At 41.0% G+C, this 26,332-nt stretch overlaps 1 long non-coding RNA gene across 1 annotated transcript; it reads right to left on the bottom strand.

Annotated features, from left to right (window-relative positions):
* Window positions 1–8,315: 8,315 nt before the first annotated feature.
* Window positions 8,316–16,021, bottom strand: LOC149971233 (uncharacterized). The gene is made up of 2 exons (XR_016492653.1): window positions 10,104–16,021; window positions 8,316–10,008 (listed from the first exon to the last, which is right to left on the bottom strand). It is a non-coding gene; the product is annotated as an uncharacterized LOC149971233 (long non-coding RNA).
* Between the last annotated feature and the right edge of the window lie 10,311 nt (window positions 16,022–26,332).

Raw genomic sequence — 26,332 nt, 5'->3', positions numbered from 1 at the left:
GTTTCGGTCCTTAATTTATGAGAACATTTCCAATGTCCTGAATAACTAAGTGTGTAATTAACACAAACATGAATGCTTGGTTAAAAACTAAAGGCTATATAATTTCCTGATATCAGGTGATTTAACGTTAATTTCCTCCATTATAAACGGTCATCTGGCTCCATCTGCTCCACTCCAGTGTTTTTTTTTTCAGATAGCTGCTGGTTGAAAATTCTATCTACACAGGACCTTCTATTTATCAGGCTTTGCATGGGTGGAGTTTCGGCATGCCTTGTGACATCACCAGGCGGTATAAATTAATAGAACAATAATAGAACAACAACAAAGTGAGTTCCAAACCCCTTTGCCAATAACAGCTAGTTTTCAGGTCACACATCCCTAGGCTCCTCAGCTCTGGTCCCCCGCTACTCAGATAACTCCCAGACAGTACTAGCAAATGCTTGCTTGAAAATGTGTTTTTTCCTAAAAAGCTTTTTTAAATTATTATTTTTTAACAATTTTTATGGAAATCTATTACTATTACTATTAATTGTTACCCAGAAATGATTTGATATTGGGCTGTACAAGGGTTTTAAGCCTCACCAATTATGAGTTATAAAAGACCAGATGTATAATTAGCTAACAAAATTGCTCCATGGAATATCTGCATTGACCCTTTTATTTAATTAACATTTTTATGCACACTCACAGGACTCTACACAATCACTCACACACACACACTTAATTTGCTCACACACACACATAGCACGCACTAACATTCATACTGACTCTACACACACTTGCATACAATCAACATTTACGCTTCTGATACTCTGTTTACCATATATACTGATGCCTAGTCTTACCCCCTATACTGTAAATATCGACCCCTGCCACTACAGTATCCCTGTACATTGTAAATATGGTATTAGGACTGAACCTGGAACTGACCCTGTATATAGCGTACCTACTTCCTTGTGTTCTTCTTACTTCTAATTCTCAAGTGCTTTTTCTCTACTTTATTTTACCTTACATTATAATAATTTTCCTACTGATATTGATTAGTGGATTGTTGGGACAGAGATTGCAAGAAAGGCATTTCACTGTACTTGTGCACGTGACAATAACACTTGAAACTTGAGATGCACCCTGTAACCAAGTTTCAATCCAGCTGCTTCCATGTGAACACAATCCTATTGGGGAAAAAGTTCACAACAGAAGCATTGGAACAGCAAAGGTGTTGCATTACATTTGTCCAGAGTGTATCCTTGAAAGAGTAGCATAAAGACTGTTATATAATTCATATTATTCATTATTTTAATTGAGGATCCCTCCTGACAAGAAAGGTTGATAGGGTTTACAAGTATACTGTCCCTTATGGAGTGCTACAATCAGTGTATACCTGTTGCACTGGACGGGGGACTGACCTGTGGAGACTTGACACCTGTTCAGTGACTCACGGATGAGTAATAATGAACGGGGTCAACAAGTCCTTTTCACAAAACACCAGATTACATTTTCAGGATTTGCACTTTTGTATGAAAATTCTTGTCATTATGAAAGGAAAATTAAATTGAGCACGAGGAACGCTTTAATGAAGAGTTGTATAGTTGCTGGATAACCACGCCTGTTTTCTCACTGTCTTTTACCAGACTGCTGTGCTGTGCAATGGGACATTTGAGAGCCATTTAATGCTAGAGTTTCATGAACATTTGATTGAGATTGTTAGGTTTACATTGGTGCAGCTTCTTATGAAGAACATTATCAACAGACAAGATGCGTTGTAATGATACTACTACAATATAGGTTTATAAAAGTTGTTGTAATAAGTAGGCCAAAGTATTGGGTAAAATAATTGTTTAAGCAATCTAATGTGTAAAGCTTGATGCCTTTTGGAAAATGTAAGAGGATGAATTATATTAATTTGCACAGACTCAGTAGTTATTACCTTGATAAAGCAAAGCAATGTCACCACTTGTAGATTCAACCAAACCAACATTGCAAAGTGAGGGGAACCTATTTTCTTTAAACACTCAGAAGCCATCTGTCACGGATCCCCCGGGACTGCTGCTCATTCCATTCACCAGCTCCGGAGGTCTAAGTCACCGGCTTTCCAGGCGTCACTGAACTGGACTCATTACCACCAACCCCGGACTGTCTGGTCTCATTACGTACACCTGGTTCCCATTCCTCGTGATCAGTATGTCTACATACTTTATGTGCCCTCTGTTCCCCATTGTCCTTGTCAGTTATTGTTACCATGTCTGTTGGTATTGTGAGCACATGTGGTGTTGTTTCGGCCTCCATGCTACGTGTTATTGTGCACTTGTTTTACGGGTCTCGTCCCATGTATTATTTAGAGGTTTCCACCTCTCTCTTTTGTTTGGGTGGAGAAAATAAAAAACCCTATTACTTATTCCTGCTCTTGTCTCCGATCATTATACAGTGTGACACTATCCTATTTTCTTCTATTTCATAAATGTTGCATTTGGTCTTTGCTTTGAAGTGTTGATGGTAATACAAGATAATAAGTGCCCACCTTAAAAAAGAAACGTAAGAGTGGCTGCCTCAGATCATACAGCGGTCAACACCAAACATGGAAAACATTGGAGAAGCGCCTTGTACCCTGAAGTGAAAACCAACTCTGCACGTTGTTATATCACTAAATATGTCTGGAATTAACATCTTCACAGGGATCTTGTATTTGATTTGAAAAAGATTTTGATGGTGAACATAACAAGGATTTCAAACACATTGGGTAGGAAACATAGTGGTTGTTGTTGTGGAAATATCAGGTGGAAAGTGGAAATGGAGACTGACTAGAACCTGGGGATATTTGTAATGGTGGTTTCTAATGATATGGGTATGTACAAATATGATGTATGAGTGAAATGGATATTAACTTACAAAGTTATAATGAACACAGCTTATGGAGCATTATAGTGTGCTGTTGATGGAAACAGATCATCGTTCGTCAGATAAACGCCTCGAAATTGAAAAGGAAACACTGTCAATTTAATAACGAGTCAAATTGGATTTGCAATATCGCTGCCATCTTAATTTAATGTTGCCAAATCCTCAATGCTTCTTTTAAAATATCAAATGAGGAGTCCTTGGAAATGTAATATCTCTAATTATTTCTATATTTTCATATGCATATCAAGATGTAAAGCCTATATTGGTTTATATTACCTGTCATCCGATGTATTAAAATTATGTTAAAAAGCTGACATCCCATATTAAACTGAAGTAATCAACTTGTTTGTCACCTCAGACAGTTTCAACCAAGATATTTTCTACTATGCAACATGGTAGATTTCAAATGTTTCAAATGTTTCATTCAACACTTCTCAGTAAGAATGATGGATATGTTCAGCCAACCTCCAAAGTGAGTACTTTTTACAGTATGTGAGTTTGTAGAATATACAGTACATGTACATACAGTGTGTCCTTAATTAAATGTGGCTATGCAATATTATATTTGGGTTCTGACCAAATCCCTCATATTACCTCAGACTGTCCCTCTCCCATTAGATGGGTCAAATCAAACATGATGATGTATCATTGTCCTCTGGGAATGTGAGGCAAGTCCATTTACCATGACATTCTCCAGTCACATCAAAACCCTCAGAGTTGATTCATATCAAGGAGAATTACACAATCCTGCAAAGGCTTCAATAGGCTGTGTGTCTATGAAGAGTGCATGTGACCCTTGAAATTGCTGGCTTTTCTCCCTTGTTAAATCTACAGCATATTGTGTGTTAGAGGTTAGTGATCTATTTACTAAACCTGGAGGGTTTTGCATATGCAGATCATGGCAAACAGTCTGGACTGTGAAATAGTGACGGGAAAAAGTGTTAACAGTCTAAATAAGCAGGAGAGAGTACATATCTGATTCTTGAACAACATCCAGTTGAATGGTTCAACTGAGTGCTGGCTTTCCACTTGAGAATATGTCCTTCAAATAGACTATTCCGGTTTGGGTTTAGAGTGATTGAGAATACCAATTGAAGTTTGAAGGGTATGCACAAGCACTTCAGAGCCATTTCTGCTTCAAATCAGAGGACAAACACGTCATCACCTCTCCAACAAAACAGACACTACCCAAGTCAATCAGAGGAAAACCAACCGGTTCATGTTTTACTCTTCAGACAATGGAACACACAGCCTCCAACTTTCAGTGGGTTTGGAAAACATCACATGCTAAAACTTAGGTCTCAAACAAACACTTCTAATCAACTTGTAAATTTTCAAATATTCAATATTATTCAGGGCTATAAATCATTGTCATTGTAATGCTCATCACAATGTCATTTCTTTTAGTATGGCGTTTGCCATCCTAATAAAATGCACACTCCAAAATGACATGGAATAACAGTTGACACTCTGGGCTCACCAAACAGTTTTAAAAGAGCATAATTTTAAAGTGAAAAATAATTGTGGTTTTCTTCATTTTTATTTAACCACAATGTATCTTGAGGTGTGAGCCTTTTCCTCCAGAGACCTGGCTAGACAACCAGGATGCTTTACACAATGACATTACATTAACTTTGCTTTGGCAGATTTTCATCCAGCCCACTGTGCTTGATATAGTCATGGACAGTAGTGGTTTACATTAATACTGTGGTCAGACAGTCAAGGAAGTGGATGGGAAATAAGATAGAAGGACCAAAACCAAAGCCAAACACACTTCCCCTGGCAGAGATCCAAGTGAAGGATGTAATAGCATGGTTCAAATCACAGCACCCTGGATCAAACAGTTCCCACACACTCTGAACAGTCAAATGCTAACCCTGTGAAAATACTAGTGTAGACTCTCATACTGTACGTGGTCATAGCAGCAGCACAGGTTTACTGTACCGTGCATGTCATTTAACTGGTGTCATGCTGTGAGAAAAGTTTTCCAGGACACATTGTACTCATCATGGCAAAGCTCTACACTCCAGTGCCTTCATAGGACACTGATCAGAGGGGAGCGAGAACACCGTTATTGGGAGAAGTGAGGAGGCCGCTTTTGTGAAGCAATGGAGAAAATCAACTGTGAGGACTGATCTCTTTGCTTCCCAAGAACACATAGATGGAGCTACCCTACTGAGTTCCACACACACAGTTGGCCTCTTGATGGGTTAACCCTAAACAAGCAGTGTGATGAAATACAGGACAATAGTGAATGCTGTCCTACATAATTCAACATGCACTCTGATGGGGATGCTAAACACATGGCAGGAATGAGGTTGAGCCAAAGTAGGATGGAGGTTATTCACTTTACCACCATCGGATTTACCATGCTTATTTCAATCAATACAGAAAAACATGCAACGATCTGACTGGAATTCATAATGAAGAGCATCCATTTTCTTTTGCAAGGTGGTCTCGTTAACACCCTAAGCATGTTGCATACATCAAACCCAATCTATATTGTGTTTTATGCTGCATTCATAACCAAGTAGGAATTTAGCCAGTTATGAAGTCGTAAATACCAGTTGGATGCATTCACGTGCATTGAAATCTTTGAGAAACGCTGATTGGCTATTGGCAAACAAGCTGCGGAAAGCATTAACTAAAAGTACAAATATCATGCGTGTAAACAAATTATAGTGTTCAAAAGCCATATTAATAGATTGCTTTTTATTAATAATATTTTGTTGTATTTAACTGCCGAAAATGCTGTTATCAAAGTTGTTTCCTTAGTAGGTGATGTCAGAGGTCATCATGTGGGAGACGTGAGAGCTCAGGATGATAGACAAGTTTCCCACTAGTAATTACCAGTTGGAGGGCCATTCAAGTGGATTTTTCCCAGTCATATGTGGTAAATTCCCACTTCCCACTTTGTCACAAACCCAACACTAATCTTGATTAACCCATATGTAAAACCTTGCGTAATTTGAACAGCTGTGGATTCATTTATAGGGTTATACATGATAGAAATTGACAGTTCGGACAAAAACAAAGTCTCCACCCTTGCAAATGGAAACTCTCAGCCAAATTTGTCAATAAAAAAAAGGTCAGTCAACGCAAACACCTGATGAAAATGTTTTCATATGAATGCTACAACATTTTTTTGCTCACTGGGAAATGCTCACTGGGAAATGCTCACTGGGAAATGCTCACTGGGATTATCCAACTTGTCAGGGACAACTGTGTGGAGTTTGTGACAGCAACTGTGTGAGACATAATATATAACAATGAAGATCTGATGTTGTTTCAAAGGTAAAAATGTGACATTTTATAGAAAGTTTGTTTACGTTGAAAATTGGTTATCATGATGTTATAATCCTGTGGTTTACATTTCACCCTCACAACAACGTTGATGACTTTTTTCAAATCTAAATGCATTTTCAATGTAGATTTCACATCACAATACATAAACAAATTATGTTGAAACAAACATTCAACCAGTTTGTGCCCAGCGGGGAGATCATGAATAAATATACTGTCTTTCTTTACCCTGACACTGTAGACGCTTCCATAATGCAGAGAAACAGGGGATCATCTTCAAACACAAGTTAGGTTACTAATGTATGCCAGACAACCTGCAGAATATTCACACAAGTGGAATGAGGTGATTACTCTGACACTGGCAGGGCCCTGGCTAGCATTTGTGCTCTGCAAGGTTTTATTGGAGTCTCATAGCCAGGTCTGCATCCAGGCAGGCTAAATTATCCCTGATACTTTCCCTAGTAAATTTGAGGCCTTTTAGGAGTTAGGAGTTTATTTAATTTATTTGACATTGCATTGTAATAGTTGCATAAAACTAGGGTTCCGCATGACGTTGTATTCCAGCGTTAATTGGATTTCTGGGGTGAAACACAGAGACAGGAGAGAAAATTTCTCATTTTGGGCTGTTTTGTAAGAGATATGGAGAACACATATAGATTGAAAGGTACTGCGCTGAGTAGAAAAATGGTATACAAAAATGTTTTTTTTTTTGTAGACCGCACAACCGAGTGATATAGCAGACTGAGAAGAGATTAACAATAATAATTGACTTGACATGTTCTATCATGCAAGTCCCCCCATAAACTCCTTCAAAAATATCACAGGTGGATGGGTGTCTATTGACACAAATCTCTCCACAGCATGTATAGCACACGTTTTTACACACGATGAGGTAGGAGGCTTTGAGATGTAATGAAAAGCCAAGAGTGACCCTGACCCCATAATACTACATCCTCGTGGTTCAATTATTGTTTACTTTCCATCAAATCAGGTTATGACTGGCATTTACAGAGCCCTTATTTACAGATTCCTCTGCCATACTAATCTAAATGTCAAAAATCCACTTATGACAACCCCTTTCTGAGTGAAGGTTGTAAAGAAAGAGGTTTGATGAAGATGAAAAATGCACCATTAAATGCCTAAGAGGGTGCTCATTATTTATTGTGGTGGAAAGCACATGACATAATTGATATGTCAGAGAAACGCAGCAGTGACATAATCAGGTCTTAGTTGATATAAATAAAACAGGGAGGCAAACTGATTAATGCGGCAGGGATATTGTCCCTCGTTTGTCTGGAGGACACACTCCATCTTCCCCTCGCTGACGGAGTGATCAAAGAGCTTGTGGGGAGCAGGTGCCAAACTCGGAGGAGTTGCGGCGATGAGTGTGGCGCAAGGATTAAACAAAGCCATTCCTGTTTTAAACACAAGGGAAGCCCAGGTACTAATCAAAACGCTCCTGTGAAATTGACACTGTGTTATGCCTATTACCGACCCAGAACAGCAGGGGATACATGCTCTCCAACCGGCAGAGCTGACTTATACAGAACACAGTCTGGTGGAGCTGACCTCATACTTTGTATGACTAATGTGGTTCAACAATCAAGCAAGTTTCTGCTTTATTATACATTTAACGGTTAAAATGGCCGACACTCATGGAGTTACTGTTGTCTACTCCCACCACTAGCACTTAAAGGACTGTGCACTCCACAGTCATTTGGTAACTTACTATAGCCCCCTAAAGATATATGATGCAGTGATTATTATGAAAAGTCCCTCTATGATTTTAACAGTTTTCATTATTGGAAATGAAATAAACCTTGAAGATGATTGATCACATCGTAAAGAATATCTTTATGATTAAAGGCACAACTCATATTGTTAAAACCTCTTCAGTCTACCCCCTCCTTTTTCGAACATTCTGTTAAAAATCGCGCAACATTTCAGCGTCCTGCTACTCATGCCAGGAATATAGTATATGCATATGATTAGTATGTGTGGATAGAAAACACTCTGAAGTTTCTAAAACTGGTTAAATAACGTCTGTGACTATAACAGAACGTGAACAGCAAGCGAAATCCCAAGAAAAACCTGGTCACAAAAACCACAGAAAAGTATTAATCCGCCAGTCTCTGAGTTGTTTATTGCAAGCAAAAATATATAGCAGGGAGCTTGCAGTTCCTACAGCTTCCACACGATGTAGCCAAAAACGTAATTTTCATTGACAAAAATCCTTTGTGTAATGACAAATAGATCCTTCATTCCGTCCAGCATACAGCAATCGATTTTGGAAGAGAGACAAAGGACATTGTTTTCTTGAGTAGCTGCAATTGAATACAGATCGCCCAGTGATCAATTTGATCGCTTATTAACGTTTACAAATACCTAAAGTTGGGTTACAAAAGTAGGTTGAAGTGTTTTGTCAAAGAATATAGGCAACTTATATAATTTTTAAAAATGACGTTGCGTGTTGGAAGAGAGCTTTTTTCCTGAACCAGACAGGCTATACAAATAGATATTTTGGGCATACATGGACGGATTTAATCGGGAAAAAGACCCAATTGTGATGTTTATGGAACATATAGGAGTGCCAACAAAGAATATCATCAAAGGTAATGAATGTTTTATATTTTATTTCTGCGTTTTGTGTAGCGCCGGCTACGCTAATTCTTTTGTTTACGTCCCCTTCAGGTATATTGGGGTGTTGCATGCTATCAGATAATAGCTTCTCATGCTTTCGCCGAAAAGCATTTTAAAAATCTGACTTGTTGGCTAGATTCACGAGTGTAGCTTTAATTCAATACCCTGCATGTGTATTTTAATGAACGTTTGAGTTTTAGCGAGTACATTTAGCATTTAGCTTAGCGCATTTGCATTTCCAGGTGTCTAGATGAGACGTCTGCGTCTTAAGTAGGAGCAAGAGGTTAATCGTAAAGATTCTGAACAGCTGTAACGAGTGCGCTGAGAGTCGGTAAGCAAGTTCAGGGAGTGAGTGTTTTAATAAATAGAATAAACAATGAACATGAAACACAAACAACGCATCAAAATGAAAACAGTCAATAACACCTGAGGAAAGTACCAAGGAGAGTGACAGATATAGGGAAGATAATCAAGGAGGTGATGGAGTCCAGGTGAGTGTCATGAGGCGCAGGTGCGTGAAATGATGGTGACAGGTGTGTGGGATAATCAGCAGCCTGATGACCTAGAGGCCCGAGAGGGAGTATACGTGACAGTACCCCCTCCCTGACGCGCGGCTCCAGCCGCAGGATGCCGTCAAAGGGGACAAACCCGAGGATCAGGAGTAGACACCCCTGCTGATGCGCGGGAACCTGTCGAGTCAGGTGGGGTGCGGGAACCTGACAGTTCGGTTGAGGCAGGGAATCCAGGCGATCCGGCGGAGGCATGAGAGCCTGACGGGCCGGCTGAAGCAGGGAAGCCTGGTGATCTGGTTGAGGCATGAGAGCCTGTAGCAGTTCCCGGACCCGACATCATTACTCTGACACAAAAAAAAAAAAAAAAAAACTCTGATGCTTCCCTTAGTTGAGGTGTTATTCTGTAACAAGTGCGCTGAGAGTCGGGAAGAAAGTTCAGGGAGTAAGTGTTTTAATAAATAAAAGAAACAATGAACACGAAACACAAACAATGCACTGACATGAATGCACAATCAATAACACCTGAGTAAAGAACCAAGGGGAGTGACAGATTTAAGGAAGATAATCAAGGAGGTGATGGAGTCCAGGTGAGTGTCATGAGGCGCAGGTGCGCGAGATGATGATGACAGGTGTGCGGGATAATCAGCAGCCTGATGACCTAGAGGCCGGAGAGGGAGTATACGTGACAACAGCAAGTGGAAAAACGTCAATGCTCAAGCCAACGTGCTAACTGTTCAAAGCCTGTTCACTCACAAGAGGGTACGTTGTATTAGATAGAGGAGACAAACTGACAGTCCTTTAATAAACTGTTGTTTCTCTGTTCAGCTGTCAGCGAAATGGTCCCTCTTGTCCAGCCATTCCACCAATCACATCCTATTGAGAGAGAAGAGACATACAGGTGTTGTGTCTTTGCTATGGATTAAGTGTTATGACATGCTATTTTATAAAATAATGTCTCTGTAATTAATATTACCTGATTAAACTAATCATGTAAATGTAATTAACTAGGAAGTTGGGGCACCACGGAAGAATGTTTATAGAGCTGTTGTCTTCCGAATAAACTCTTAAAGACCTGGTAATATTGTATATCAATAGCAGTCAATTTTCCATCGTCACCTTATTCAGTCTCATCTAAACGCTGTAAAAATCTTCACGAACTCTGGCTAACAAGTTGAATCATCAATACCAAATTTGGTTTAATTATTTATTTACGAAATAATCACACAGAATGACATATACACAGGATGGGTCATACAAGAAAACGTCCCTAGTGGACGGAACCGATGTGACGGCTGGTTACCCAAAGAAAGGGGGTTGGGTTTGAATGAAAGAGTGGGAAGATTGTGTCTTTATCGGACCTTATGAAGTGATGCGATCGTAAATACAGAATCTTATGCATTCTAAATAACCGCCTATTTGGAAAAGGAAAATGCAAGAAATATTTACTCTGAGCTGTGCTTCGATAGATTAGTCGAAAATGGAAGGCTGGGTTGCCCAGCAGAGATCTCACTTGTCCTTTGAGGAATACATCTTGTCGTAGAACGGATACTTTGTAGTACCATCGTCGTGTGGTAAAACAAATACATTTTAGTACCATCTTTCTGAAGAGATTGTCCGTCCTTCCTAGCCCACGTTTACAGCTGCTGCTGCTGTAATACTATGAAAGTTTAGACAACAATCAATCACCATATAAGTTCAAAGAAGGAAAAGCCAAGGAGGGGAAGGGAGATGACTAGAAAGGATTCGGTTGACCGTTTTAAGTGTGGATTAATTGTCGGAGTAGAGGACCTCGTGTATTTCAGGTAAAATAACAACTCAATGTTTATATCCCAGGACAAATTAGCTAGCAACAGCAAGCTACCTAATTGGACAAATTAGCTAACAAGTGCAAGCTAGCTAGCTAAATTGCCATAAATGTTTAATGCTTTTCGACCTGTCCCCAAATTAATATAACTGATTCAGAGTTTGTTTTTATATTTTAACCTGCGTGTAGTGATCACATTTGATGTGGGGGGACAAAATACATTTATGCACGATGGCACATGCGCACAGCCGGTTTGGGTTTCATGCAAGTCTCTATCTTGGAGCCCAAAAGCAGCCCAAAATAGTCTGACCAAAATCTTTGCAACGGTCTGACATTACTTAGTAGCGTCCATTACAGGAAACGATCTATCACCTCCACTTTTTGGACTTGCTGAAATGTATGCTTGACTGTGAGGCTATTATGTATTACAGGTTCTAGAGGGCCTTTGTAGGAGTGTAGCAATCACGTCTCTAAAATAAACTCACCTGTGCTTCAGCAGTCATTATATCACAAGCTCTTCTCTTTTGAGTACCAGCTCACTGTAATGGCCATTACCAGTGACTATTATGAAGGATACAGTGGCTTTGTAACTACCATCAAACTCCAAACAGCAGAGATTATGAGTTTCCTGGATCCACAATATTCCACTTACCCTTGAACAAAAGACCAGATATGTGTGACCCGTTTCAGGAAACTAGGCGTATGTTGCTGGTCACTACTTCACAGGAGAGCAGTTTGAACGTAACCTTTTATTTATATCAACAAAAAAAAAGTTTTTTTGGCAGAAATGCTTTCTCGAACATGTGCACTTTCATGTGCCTTAATAAAAAACGTGTATGCCATCTGTAAATATGAATACGATTGTTAAATTACAAGTCTAGTTGGTTTAGCCAGAGAAAAGTGAGCAACCTTCCTGCTAGCCATGGTTGGCTGAGATAATGAGTGGGCTGGACATACCGAGAGAGGAGCTTGGATTGGTCCACCATATAGCATGCTTCTGTCTATTTGAGCTGGTCAGTATGTCTATGTAATCCTGTCTATTGCAGCTTTAATTTTTTTAATGTATTGTGTAGTAAAGCTGCCTAAGTGTTGCTTTCCACTTTCTGGAAGACTGACTTTTGAAATTTGTGTATGATACCTAAGGAGATGGAGAAAACACCTGTCTCCGGATTTCATCTTCAAAGGGCAACCATGGCATCTGACAGGAGACACGTCCATCTATGAATGATCTATACGGGTAAGATAGTCTAGCTAGCTACATTTTCAGATATTACACATTTCTAATTTTGACAGAAAGAGCCATTTACTTGGCTAGCTATAGCCTAATGTTAGCTAGCTAATATGGAACCTGGTTGGTTAGCTATCTACAGATTCACAAAGGGTAGTAACGAGTAATGAGTTGGGATTGTGGCTCATTGTTTACCTAGCTAGCTAGCTACATGTCTTAACAAAAGACTCCACTATGCAAGTAACCATTTCGTGTGCGTTCGTAAATTCAGCCTGGCCATTTACTCTGATTTCAGAGCACTCTCAACTGAGTGTGCCAGAGTGCAGAATAACAGTTGAATGTATAAACGCTCAACACCCACTGAATATGACCAGTGTCAGTAAACTTCGGCAAAAAAGTGTAATTAAATTGTTGCCAGCAGCACAGTTACAGTCCGCACCGCTTGGGATAACATGAAAACAGCCTAACCAGCTCTGCTAGGGTGAGTAAAATGGTCAGAATGAGGTGTTCTCTCATGTGTGTCTGGAAACACCTAGCAAGCTAGCCAATGTTAGCCAGTTAGATTGGGTGCTTGATTGCAGTTGTGAGGTCTGAATGTTTGGATCAACCCTACTTATCGGCCAGAGGGTCCAGTGTTTGTTTTTACGAACAGACAATCTGACAGCACAGTTGCAGTCACCAACGCTCTCATTTGTGTCTGGGTGCTTGACTGCTGTTGTTAGTACAGAATGCTTGGGTCAACCCTTAAAGAGATGGGTGGGGCTAAGGCTTAAGAGGGTGTGAACGATGCTGAATGGGTGTAGACAAAGAAAGGCTCTCCGGTAGTAGTAGCAAAACAGTGGTTCCCAACTCCAGTCCTTGAGTACCCCTAACAGCACACATTTTTGTTGCAGCCCCAGACAAATATGGTCACATATTCATATCATAATTAATCATTCTCATGGATGAACTCCTCTAACTATGAGATTTTATATATATACTGCAGGGCATGAGCCGTAAAAGACCTGTTAATAATGTAAGAGTATTGATTGGTACTGTGAGGGAGTGTAACTGGTTTGGCATCAACCATGTTTCCTGTTGGAGAATGGCAATCTTGGTGAATTTAGGGGAGTTTTCTGTACAAATACTAATGTTCCTCTCTGGGTGGAAGGGAGCAGTGAAACTACATGATGACTCTGGGAGAACAGAGAGTGTATCTAGTGTGACCAGCTATATTCTGCTTCTGGTGATGGCCAGTTAACAACGCATGACAGTAAACTTTTCCTGACACACTAGACTTTTTATCTCATAAGTTTTGTTCTCTATACCTTTACCCTCTGCCCTTATCTCTCTCGTTTCAACTTCAAGTGTACCTTGGATTTGGAGGTGTCAGACAACATCTGTGTTAAATGCCCCTTAGAACTTTATAGATACAAAAAGCTGTGAATGTCTCCTTTTTTTTTTTTATTGAATAATTAAAACATACAATTACTTGCAGTGAAGCCGCTCAACAACTACATCACATTAGTCATCTAAAAGACTCCCATTCCGTGTGACACACAGAAGCAACCAGGGTCAACGCCCTGCTCAAGGGCACTTCGACAGATCTCCCGCAAGGTCAAAAACAAGGACCGAACCCGCAATCCATCAGCAACCGGCCCAAGCTCCCAACCGAATGGCCATCAGCCCTCCAAGACACCCCACAGTTCCCCAAGAGCTGCCCCTCAACCATCCAAACACCTGCACGGCATTAGCCTCAGGAAAACCGGCATTAGCTGTAACAACAATGCCCCTCAGTGTCATTCAAACATACTTTTTGTTATGTTTTATTTAGATTTAATTTTTTAAACTTTTATCTTTGACCGTCATTCTATCCCCTGCCCAGCAACTCCACTCCCACTTGTCTTCAATTCCACATCCCAACCCTCAGCTTCCCTCAGCCCATCCCACCTATCTCTGCTGGCCACCCTCTTCAGATTTCTACGCAACATATATCTCTCAAGTATGCTGTGATGTTTAACGTACAATTTCTAATCAAATAGAATCCACAGAGTTGAAGATAAATAGTTTTACTAAGAGTATTAGTATATTAGTAAATCGACTGACCCGGTCTCTCCAGATCTCCCAGCAGTACAGTACTATTTCTCAGGTCAATTTTAGATTAATGTTATGCATTTTCAGCCATTCCTGAACCGGAGACCAGAAACAGGCTACCTGAGGGCAATACCAAAATAAATGGTCTATTGACTCTGTATCCTCACAACAAAATCTGCAGAGCTTCGATGAATATTCAACATTTTGTTCGTGCAAAGAATTCTATATAATAATTTTAGCTGAAATCTTGAAGTCTTGAATCTTGCATCATTGTACTGTATATATATAAACTCGTACCATTGTATATATAAACTCGTACCATGGAATCTGAAAAACTATTTTGCAATCTGTATGGCACAGTTGTCAACATCCTGGTCCTCAAATGAAACTGGTATACTTTCTTATTTATGCTATTTTTATCTATTTCTATTCCTCCGCCAGTTTTGATGCTTTATATTGGGCAGATTGACCAGTTCCCTACCTCCTTCCACTGCCACCTGCCTCCTCCATTTTTGGGGTAATGCTGTAATCAATTGGTTGTACTCTTGGATTGAGCAGACCTTCCCTTACAATTCTGAAAACTCCATGAAAGACATAACTCTACCATTACAATGTAGAATATCATATAAAAACGAAATACCCTTTTCAAACATCTTTCCATACAAGTATTTTATAAACCAGCAGATTTGAGTTCAGCCATATTGCTTGTTGTTATATTTGTTCTATCTTTTCAGGGGGATGAAATTGAAATTGTAGCCAGATCTGCAATGCTTGTTTGAAAAAGAGAGATACTTTGAAAAAAGTATCATTTTCAATTAATCAAAAATGAGACATGGCAATCTGCACAAAGGCCATTTTTAAACAATACATGACCTTTTCCCTTCTTTAGAAAGCTTTCGATTTTCAGATTTTTGACCCATTTTCCCCTTGGAAAGCTCAGCATGCAAAGGTGTATTTGGCAGACATAACAGGCATATTTTAAAACCTGCTTCACAGATCTGAGATTTAGCCTTGACGGTCTTTGGGAAAAGAGATGTATATTTTCACACTTTAACTGAGAATCTGACTCAACACTGCTGTAACTTCTACCCAAACATCGCTCAAGGCTTCACAATCCACTTTCTTTCCCCCTTGCACGCACACGCGCACACACACACACACACACACACACACACACACACACAAAGCTTCTTTACTTTAAGAGCCAAGACATGGAGTGCAATATTGAGCATCGATAATGGATTTTTATCTCGCCAATATATAGGGCCTTGGACAGCTATTTTCTTCATTTGAGAAAAAAAGAATGTTTACATCATCCCGTCTCCAAGGCTTTTTGATCTAATCCTCCTGTCAATTGCAATCAAAATATAATAGTTTTTCTCATAGTGAAACAATTGGACAATCACACAGTAATAATGTTGCTGTCATTGAATGTCTGTCATGTGAAGAATTCCTCTACCCATTGAAGTCACTTTACCAGAGGAGTTCAGTGTTCCCTTCACTGAATCTGTCTGGCTAATATTATAGAATATTTTATGACAAAGCCCCTGTAGAGGCTGTTCCTTACATCTGAAGACAACAATGGAAGTAATTTCGGAGGACTGTCTAAACTGATGTAGTAGCTATTGAGGAAAAGCAGATAAGGTGCGTCCGTCATTGGAGACAGGCTGACCCGGAGCTGCCATTTCTCTCTCTGCTCTCTGGGCCCGGCAGCTGTGGTTTTGCGAGAGCTTTCCCACTCTTTCTCCATCGGTGCCATGATAAGCCAGTGTCATGAGATCCCCTTAGACCTGTCTTATAAAGAAGTCCACAGAGAGCCCTAGACTGAGCCCCAGTCATTCTACATTCACTCTGTCTAATTGATGTGATGCCTCCATACTGCAACCCATACAGGCTGAGTATGGAGTGCAGCAGGGGTGTCCACTGTGGCTAGATAAGATAATATACCCCAACCAGATTATGAATGATAACTGTAGCTGTACGAGCATGAATGATATATCAGCAGACAGCAATGTTTCAAAAGGCCTACATAATTCCTTGATTGTCGGGTTTGATTCTCACAATCATATGCTACCCCTTAAAACACAAATACTGTAAGTCAATCATTGCTACACGGGAAAATTATTTATATTTAACCATGCCATATCAAATACTAATGAGCCTTAGGTGTCTGTACTTCCATGATGTCACATATTGTCGCATATGAAAGATAAACTGAAACCCCAAGTGGCACTCAGGGACTTGAGGTGGGTTTTAGCTGTAAATGTTTCAGACAGAACATCTGGAAAGTGCAGCTGAATGGTCCTGTTTGTCATAACAACACCTCTGTCCCTGCAGTGACTATAGGTTTTTATCAATAAAATGTCATAATAAATGAATGAGTGTTCGATTTGCCTGCTGGGGGGAAAGAGACTCGTAGCTCCACAAAAACCATTGACAACTGTGTGCCGTTGGGATTGTTAAATAAATGTAAACTATTTGGTTGAATTATCAAATCATATTTTTCCATGCAAAACACTTGTGCACATTTAGCTCTATCATCAGAGTTATACAGTAAGTAACTGCATGCATTCAGTGATCAGTAAATATCAATTCATCATGTCATTTCAGATATGTGAGGGTAGGTAACCTCACGGTATCTATCCATATTGGCCACTATTAATTGGATATTTGATTATATAAAATAAAAGTAAACTATACCTGACAAGTATGAGTGGTTTATGTTAATTTCCATTCGCCTGTCAGGCAGCAGAAGGGAAAGGGGATATTTAGTCAGTTGTACAATTGAATGCATTTAACTGAACTGTGTCAAAGGGCGCATTTGCCGATTATGTTTACTTCGCAAGCTACCGGTGGAAACTGTGTACAGTTAGCTAAACATAGTGGTGTCATGACGTTGCCCTCTTTGGGTACAGCAAGCCCCATCCCCCTCTCCCTGTCTCCTACACCCAGGCTGCTGTGGTCAGAGAGAGGTCGTAAATTCCTGGAGGAGATTATCTCCTCATGGCCACAGTATATAGAGAGAGTAGAGTTTTCATAGAAGAGAACAAATGATTTTCTTCCACCTCACAGAACTTGAGGTCCGAACAACATTTATGTTCTGGAGAAGGTATAGAAGATCTGTGAAGAATCCAGCTACGAACTGGTCCGTTTGGTACAATTTTGTGAAACTCATGGGAGTTTGTGGAATTTTTTCTCATTTTGTCTGTCATAGTTGAAGTGTAGCTATGATGAAGATTACAGGCCTCTCTCATCTTTTTAAGTGAGAAAAATTGCACAATTGGTGGCTGCCCCACTGTATATTGATTGCAATTGTTCCCGAATGAGTGAGGGTTTATGTGCAAAGGATTAGCATTTCAATTGTTCTAATTATCAACTCTGTAGTGACTTCTCAGCTGAACCCCACTCCCCTTTTGTCTAACAAGCCGCCATGCCAGTTTAGCACACTAGGGCACATTCCCCTATCATTTATTGTAACCATATTTACTTTGTTTGTTTGTGTGTGCACTTCTGTGATTGTTTAGTTAGTTAATAAATCTATTATTTAAGACAATTGATGTATGGATGACTCATAGTGAAGACTGGGTTCCTGCAGATAACCAATAATTTACAATGTTTGGAATCAGACTAATGTGAGGTAAAGAATAATTAATTAATCAGAAGACTATTGATCAGATATGAAAATATCTGAAAAGTTATTTTAGAAAAATTATAACTTTGTAATCTGAATATTTTCCTTGGTGCCCCGACTTCCTAGTTACTTACAGTTACATGATTAATCAGTTTAATCGCGTAATAATAATTACAGAGAGTCATTTGATAAATATTAATCTTCAGTTTAATGATGTCAAAGACACGAGTGGTAAGTAGACCTAATGTACTTTTTCTCCAACCAACATAGGCCTATATAGAGAAGTTCGCTAACATTATCCCACATTGTTTTTAAATAGTTTAATCCAGATTGCTACTGACAGACATTGATTGATGGACCATGACACATTGGCTACTTAGCTAATACCAGATCACATCAATATGGCTAGTTAACAAGCTAACTTTAATGGGATAAACCAGATGACTATATCCAAATATGGTTTGATTTGCTTGTCATCTATATTGGTGATGACAGTAGTCCGACTGACAACTTAACCAGGACGATGTCAAGCTCTTTCCAAAAGCCTTATCTCGTATGAAGCAAGCTAAATGAGACATGTTGCTAGCTTAATGCCAAACAGATAAGGTTACCCTAATGTAACTGAAAATACATGATCAATTGATGTATAACCCTGATAGAGTTAAATGTTGAATAATTGGAATTGTGTAGTTCAAACTATGCTCTTCAAGAGGTGATGATATTAAATCCAAATAGTTATAAAATGTATTTAACAATCCCTTGAAAATGGAACATAGTTGTCAATGGTGTAAATGGAGCAAGTGGTCTCATTACCCCCATGAACCAAATCAAACGCTACTATGATGTTTTATTGATAACGACCTATAGAAAGAGTCTATCCTTCAACACAGGAGGTCCTCATATAGCTGGTCACATTCAAAATACAGAACACCGCCACGGGAAGCAGCAGGACCTGCCAGTTAGCCTCCGCCAGTTAGCCTCCACTTCTCAAAGGGCTAACTGCTATCAAGGGTGATCTAGCTATTTAGGCTATAAGCCTGCTTTCATTTTGGTCTGAGACAGATCCACTGGAAAATGTCTGGACATTCAACAGATCTCATAAGGTCAGTATTCATTAGAATGTACGTTATTTCAAAAGGTAATCATCATTCTTCAAGAGTAATAATTCCAGTGTAAAATTTGCCTAAATATTATTTGTCAAAATGTAATTAAATTCTATGTGGATAGACTATTCAAACAGTTTTGCCTTTACTTTGTCACTGAGGCTATAGGACATAAGTAGAGTCAAGGAGCATACAGTTGCTGGAGCAGTCATTTTCAATGCTTGGTTTTGTCGGGGCCTCTTCATGACTATCTTGGTGTGCTTGGACCATGTTAGTTTGTTGGAGATGTGGATGCCAAGGAACTTGAATCTCTCAACCTTCTCCACGACAGCCCATGAATGGGGGGGGGGGGGGGGGGGTGTTCGGTCCTCCTTTTCCTGTAGTCCACAATCATCTCCTTTGTCTTGATAACGTTGAGGGAGAGGTTGTTGTCCTTGCACCCCACAATCAGGTCTCTGACCTCCTCCCTATAGGATCTCGTCGTTGTAGGTGATCAGGCTTACCACTGCTGTGTCGTTGGCAAACTTAATGATGGTGTTGGAGTCGTGCCTGGCCGTGCAGTCATGAGTGAACAGGGAGTACAGGAGGGGACTGAGCACATCACGCCTGAAGGGGCCCCGTATTGAGGATCAGAGTGGCGGATGTGTTGTTACCTACCCTCACCACCTTGGGGCGGCCCGACAGGAAGTCCAGGATCCAGTTGCAGAGGGGAGTGTTTAGTCCGAGGGTCCTTAGCTTACTGATCAGCTTTGAGGGAACTACGGTGTTGAACTCTTGAGCTGTAGTTAAAGAATAGCATTCTCACACAGCTGTTCCTTTTGTTCAGGTGTGAAATGGCAGTGTGGAGTGGAATAGAGATTGCATCATCTGTGGATCTGTTGGGGTGGTATGCAAATTGGAGTGGGTCTAGGATTTCTGGGATAATGGTGTTGATGTGAGCCATGACCAGCCTTTCAAAGCACTTCATTTCTAAAGACATGAGTGCTACGGGTCGGTAGTCATTTAGGCAGGTTACCTTAGTGTTCTTGGGCACAGGGACTATTGTGGTCTGCTTGAAACATATTGGTAGTACATACTCAGTCAGGGAGAGGTTGAAAATGTCAGTGAAGACACTTGCCAGTTGGTCCGCGCATGCTCAGAGTACCCGTCCTGGTAATCCGTCTAGCCCTGCGGCCTTGTGAATGTTGACCTTTTTTAAGGTCTTACTCACATTGGCTCTGGAGAGCGTGATCACATAGTCTTCCGGGAACAGCTGATGTTCTTGTGCATTTTTCAGTGTTACTTGCCTCGAAGCGAGCATAGAAGTGTTTTAGCTCGTCTGGTAGGCTTGTGTCACTGATCAGCTCTCGGCTGTGCTTCCCTTTGTAGTCTGCAATAGTTTGCAAGCCCTGCCACATCTGACGAGCGTCGGAGCCAGTGTAGTATGATTCTATCTTAGTCCTTTATTTTCGCTTTACCTGTTTGATGGTTCGTCAGAGGGCATAGCGGGATTTCTTATAAGCTTCTGGGTTAGAGTCCCACTCCTTGAAAGCGGCATCTCTACCCATTAGCTCAGTGCGGATGTTGCCTGTAATCCATGGCTTCTGGTTGGGTATGTACGTACAGTCACGGTGGAGACGACGTCATTGATGCACTTATTGATAAAGCTAGTGACTGATGTAGTGTACTCCTCAATGCCATTGGAAGAATCCCGGAACATATTCCAGTCTGTGCTAGGAAAACAGTCCTGTAGCTTAGCATCTGCTTCATCTGACCACTTTTTTTATTGACCGAGTCACTGGTGCTTCCTGCTTTAATTTTTGCTTGTAAACAGGAATCAGGAGGATAGAGTTCTGGTCAAATTGACCAAATGTAGGGCGAGGGAGAGCTTTGTACGCTTCTCTGTGTGTGGAGTAAATGTGGTCTCTAATCTTTTTCCCTCTGGTTGCACATTTAACAGATGTAAATGAGGTAAAAACGGAATTAACTTTGCCTGCATTAAAGTCCCCGGCCACTAGGAGCGCCGCCTCTGGATGAACGTTTTCCTGTTTGCTTTTGGCGGTATACAGCTCATTGAGTACGGTCTTAGTGCCAGCATCGGTTTGTGGTGGTATGTAAACAACTACAAAAAATACAGATGAAAACTCTACAGGTAGATAGTGTGGTCTACAGCTTATCATGAGATACTGTACCTCATGTGAGCAGAACCTGCTGTTCTATACTGCCGATACAGTGTATAACCTGCCAGATGTATGTTATTCATGTCGTCGTTCAGCCATGACTCTGTGAAACATAAGATATTACAGTTTTTAATGTCCCGTTGGTAGGGTATACGTGCTTTTAGTTCGTCCAATTTATTATCCAGCAATTGTACGTTGGCCTATAGTACCGATGGCAAAGGCAGATTAGCCACTCGTCGGCGGAGCCTCATAAGGCACCCCGATCTCCTCCTGTGAATGACGGGGATGAGGGCCTGTTCGGGTGTCTGGAGTAAATCCCTCTCATCCGACTCATTGAAGAAACGTTCTTCGTCCAATTCAAGGTGAGTAATCGCTGTTCTGATGTCCAGAAGCTCTTTTCGGTCATAAGAGACGGTAGCAGCAACATTATATTCAAAAATAAGTTACAAACAATGCAAAAAAAACGAACAAAATAGCACGGTTGGTTAAAAGCCAATAAAACGGTAACCATCCTCTCCGGCACCATTACCTAGCCAAGGCATTAGCAATTCTATAAGCTATTCTATTTTGTAGAATTTCTTTGTGCTGGAAATCCAAGGAAATCAGACAGAAGCATTGAAATATTAAACCCACTGCATAACTAATAATAACCTATGTATGGTGGGTTTGCCATGTACTATTTATACAGACAAATCTACAGCACCTCATTGACCGTTGGTTAACATGCATGGTAACATCGAGAGTGATTAATTGAAAGGTGAAGTCTCTATTCTGCTTTTGCTTAATAGGAGAGGAGATGGAGGGGGAAGATACTTCAACACGTTCAAAAGAAAGAAGAAGAATAGCCAAAGTGTTTAAATCACAAGATGAACACGATCCTCAAGGGAACAAATAAGACTAGCGGCAGTCCATCTCCAACAGCTTATCTACGTTAGTCAGCTGGAACGCTTCCCTGCAACACCCATAATACATCACAGGGAGAGATCAACCCAACAGCAACTACAGCACAGGGTTAACAGGGTGAGTTATGGGGCTAATGATCCTACTCTAGAGCTGTAATACACACACACACACAGGAGTCTCAAAGCACAGTGAGAGGGCTATAATGCCATCAAACACCAGCACATGAAAACAGAAGATCAGTTCATTTAATTCTACTAGTGGGTAATAAAAAAGAGCACACCTCCCTACAAATGATGAACAACTGGGGCATCATATACACAAACACAAGTGAAACTACACCTGATGTGGGCTGATGTGCTGCTATCGGCATAAGCATACCTCTGCAGGCAAACACAAATAAATGACAAGAAACCTATTCAGGAGTGAATAATGCTAATCAAGTTGAGGTGTTTTGTGTTGGTGTGTGACAGCACAGAGGGGGAATAATGCTGTGATTACATCTGCTCTCCAACCCAGCTGATGGCAGATACACAGGTAATACTGTAGCCACAGGCAACACACACAGAGAGGAGCCTGGAAGTTCAATCAGGAAGCGTGTCTCAGAAAGGATGTTATGATTGACGTTAACTCACTCACTCCCAACATCCACCTTTTGATGGATAGAAAGCCATTGAGAGTTTTACAGAGGTCTCCGCCCCTAAACGACAGCAAAGCCATTCCTCACTGTCTTCTCCTTGAAGGTTTTTAGCAGCACTGACTTACCTGAAAGAAAAGACAAAGAAACGGAAGTGGCATTAGGTGGTGAAGATCACACAGTCATACAAATTGCTCAACATCATGATTTCCATATATTTTAAACAGGAGAACAATACAAGAGATGCATTAACTCAGGTGCTCAAAATGGCGCAGGAAGAAATGGCAGCAGTTTTACGGGTACCTAACCAATTCTGCTATTATGTGGGGTTTTTGGGGGTTATTTGTAATTTATTTTGTACATAATGTTTCTGCCACCGTATCTTATGGCAAAAAAAGAGCTTCTGGATATCAGGACAGCGATCACTCACCTCGGATTAGACGCAGATTTTTTCTTCTGTGCATGTTTGTAAACATCAGCTGGTGCATGAAATTTAAGGAAGTCTCTAGATTTTGCTCGCCTGAAGTAGGGTATCTTATGATAAACTGTAGACCACATTATTTGCCAAGAGAGCTTTCATCTATACTTTTCGTGGCTGTTTATTTAACACCACAGACAGATGCTGGCACTAAGACCGCACTCAGTCAGCTGTATAAGGAAATAAGCAAACAGGAAACCGCTCACCCAGATGCGGCGCTCCTAGTGGCCGGGGACTTTAATGCAGGCTTACCGAATCTCTATCAACATGTTAAAAGTGCAACCAGAGGGATTTTGTTTTTTAGATGAGACATGAGCACAAAGCTCTCCCTCAAGTTGGTAAATCTGACCACAATTATATCCTCCTGATTCCTGTTTACAATAAAAAATTAAAGCAGGAAGCACCAGTGACTCGGTCTATAAAAAAAGTAGTCAGATTTGCTAGCACAGACTGGAACATGTTCCGGGATTCTACCGATTGCATTGAGGAGTACACCACATCAGTCACTGGCTTTATCCGTAAGTGCATCGAGGACGTCGTTCCCACAGTGACTGTACGTACATACCCCAAACCAGAAGCCATGGATATTCGCACTGAGCTAAAGGGTAGAGCTGCCGCTTTCAAGATGTGGGACTCTAACCCGGAAGCTTATAAGAAATCCTGCTATGCCCTCCAACGAACCATCAAACAGGCAGAGCGCCAACACAGTGCTAAGATTGAATCATACTACACCGGCTCTGACGCTTATCTTATGTGGCAGGCTTGCAAACTATTACACACTACAAAGAGAAGCACAGCCGCAAGCTACCCAGCGACACGAGCCTACCAGACGAGCTAAAACACTCCTAGGCTCACTTCGAGGCAGGTAACACTGAGGCATGCATGAGAGCATCAGCTGTTCTGGACGACTGTGTGATCACGCTCTCCGTAGCCGACATGAGAGAGACCTTTAAACATGTCAACATTCACAAGGCCGCGGGGCCAGACGGATTAGACTAATTAACTGTGTGCTCCGGGCATGTGCTGACCAACTGGCAGGTGTCTTCACTGACATTTTCAACATGTCCCTGATTAAGTCTGTAATAGCCATGAAGTGCTTTGAAAGGCTGGTAATGGCTCACATCAGCACAATTTTCCCAGAAAGCCTAGATCCACTCCAATTTGCATACCCCCCAAACAGATCCACAGATGATGCAATGTCTATTGCACTCAACACTGCCCTTTCCCACCTGGACCAAAGGAAGTCAATGCTATTCATTGACTACATCTCAGCGTTCAACACCATAGTACCCTCAAAGCTCATCCCTAAGCTAAGGATCCTGGGACTAAACACTTCCCTCTGCAACTGGATCCTGGACTTCCTGACGGGCCGCTCCAAGGTGGTGAGGGTAGGTAGAAACACATCTGCCACGCTGATCCTCAACACAGGAGCCCCTCAGGGGTGCATGCTCAGTCCCCTCCTGTACTCCCTGTTCACCCACGATTGCGTGGCAGGCACGACTCCAACACCATCATTAAGTTTGCAGACGACACAGCAGTGGTAGGCCTGATCACCGACAATGACGAGACTATAGGGAGCCTATAGGGAGGAGGTCAGAGACCTGGCCGGGTGGTGCCAGAATAACAACCTATCCCTCAACATAACCAAGACTAAGGAGATGATTGTGGACTACAAGAAAAGGAGGACTGAGCGCGCCCCCATTCTCATCGACGGGGCTGTAGTGGAGCAGGTTTAGAGCTCCAAGTTCCTTGGTGTACACATCACCAACAAACTAGAATGTTCCAAACACACCAAGACAGTCGTGAAGAGGGCATGACAAAGAATATTCTCCCTCAGGAAACTAAAGAGTCCTCAGGTCCTCAAAAGGTTCTACAGCTACAACATCGAGAGCTGGTTGCATCAACACCTAGTACGGCAACTGCTCGGCCTCCGACCGCAAGGCACTACAGAGGGTAGTGCGGAAGGCCCAGTACATTACTGAGGCTAAACTGCCTGCCATCCAGGACCTCTATACCAGGCGTTGTCAGAGGAAGGCCCTAAAAATTGTCAAAGACCCCAGTCACAGACTGTTCTCTCTACTACCGCATAGCAAGCGATACCGGAGCACCAAGTCTAGGACCAAAAGGCTTCTCAACAGCTTTTACCCCCAAGCCATAAGACTGAACAGGTAATCAAATGGCTACCCGGACTATTTGCATTGTCCCTCCAACCTCTCTTTTACGCTGCTGCTACTCTCTGTTTATCATATATGCATAGTCACTTTAACCATACCTACAGGTACATACTACCTCAATTAGCCCGACTAACCAGTGTCTGTATATAGCCTCGCTACTGTTATAGCCTCGCTACTGTTATAGCCTCTCTGCTGTTAGTTTTCACTGTCTTTTTACTTACCTATTGTTCATCTAATACCTATTTTTTACTTAAAAATTGCACTGTTGGTTAGGGCCTGTATTTAAGCATTTCACTATAAGGTCTACCTACACCTGTTGTATTCGGCGCACATGACAAATAAACTTTGATTTGATTTGAAGCGGTCTAATTACTTTTGACAAATACTCTCTTACTTCTCCAGATTTCACTTTCCACAAAGGTAGTGAAGTGTGACAAAGAAACGTCCTTGACAACAGCTCTCCATTAGTGGCATATTTCGTTTCAGATATTGCAGATGAAGGCCTATAAAAGCTGTAGTCTCTCAGAGAACATCAATGATCTGTCAAATCACATTAGAGTCAGGTGTGCAATTAAAAATCGACTTGATTATCATTGTAAAAAGCAATTGACATCCTATTTGAAGAGGAAAATGATACCGGTTGGTCTATGACAGTTAGACCATAAAGTACACCAACTGGGCTATGACACTAGGTGAAATAGCGTTGGCGTATAAAAATAATTCCAGACACTTTCTATTATACCTCATAGAAATCGCAGACAGGTTATTCATGTCACTGTTCATATTCCAAATAGT

This window comes from Oncorhynchus mykiss, chromosome 27 (genome assembly GCF_057628025.1).
Source record: "Oncorhynchus mykiss isolate SJ-2025 chromosome 27, ASM5762802v1, whole genome shotgun sequence".
Classification (NCBI taxonomy): domain Eukaryota; kingdom Metazoa; phylum Chordata; class Actinopteri; order Salmoniformes; family Salmonidae; genus Oncorhynchus; species Oncorhynchus mykiss.
Note: the sequence above shows the minus strand (reverse complement) of the source record. Positions and strands in the feature narration are given on the sequence as shown.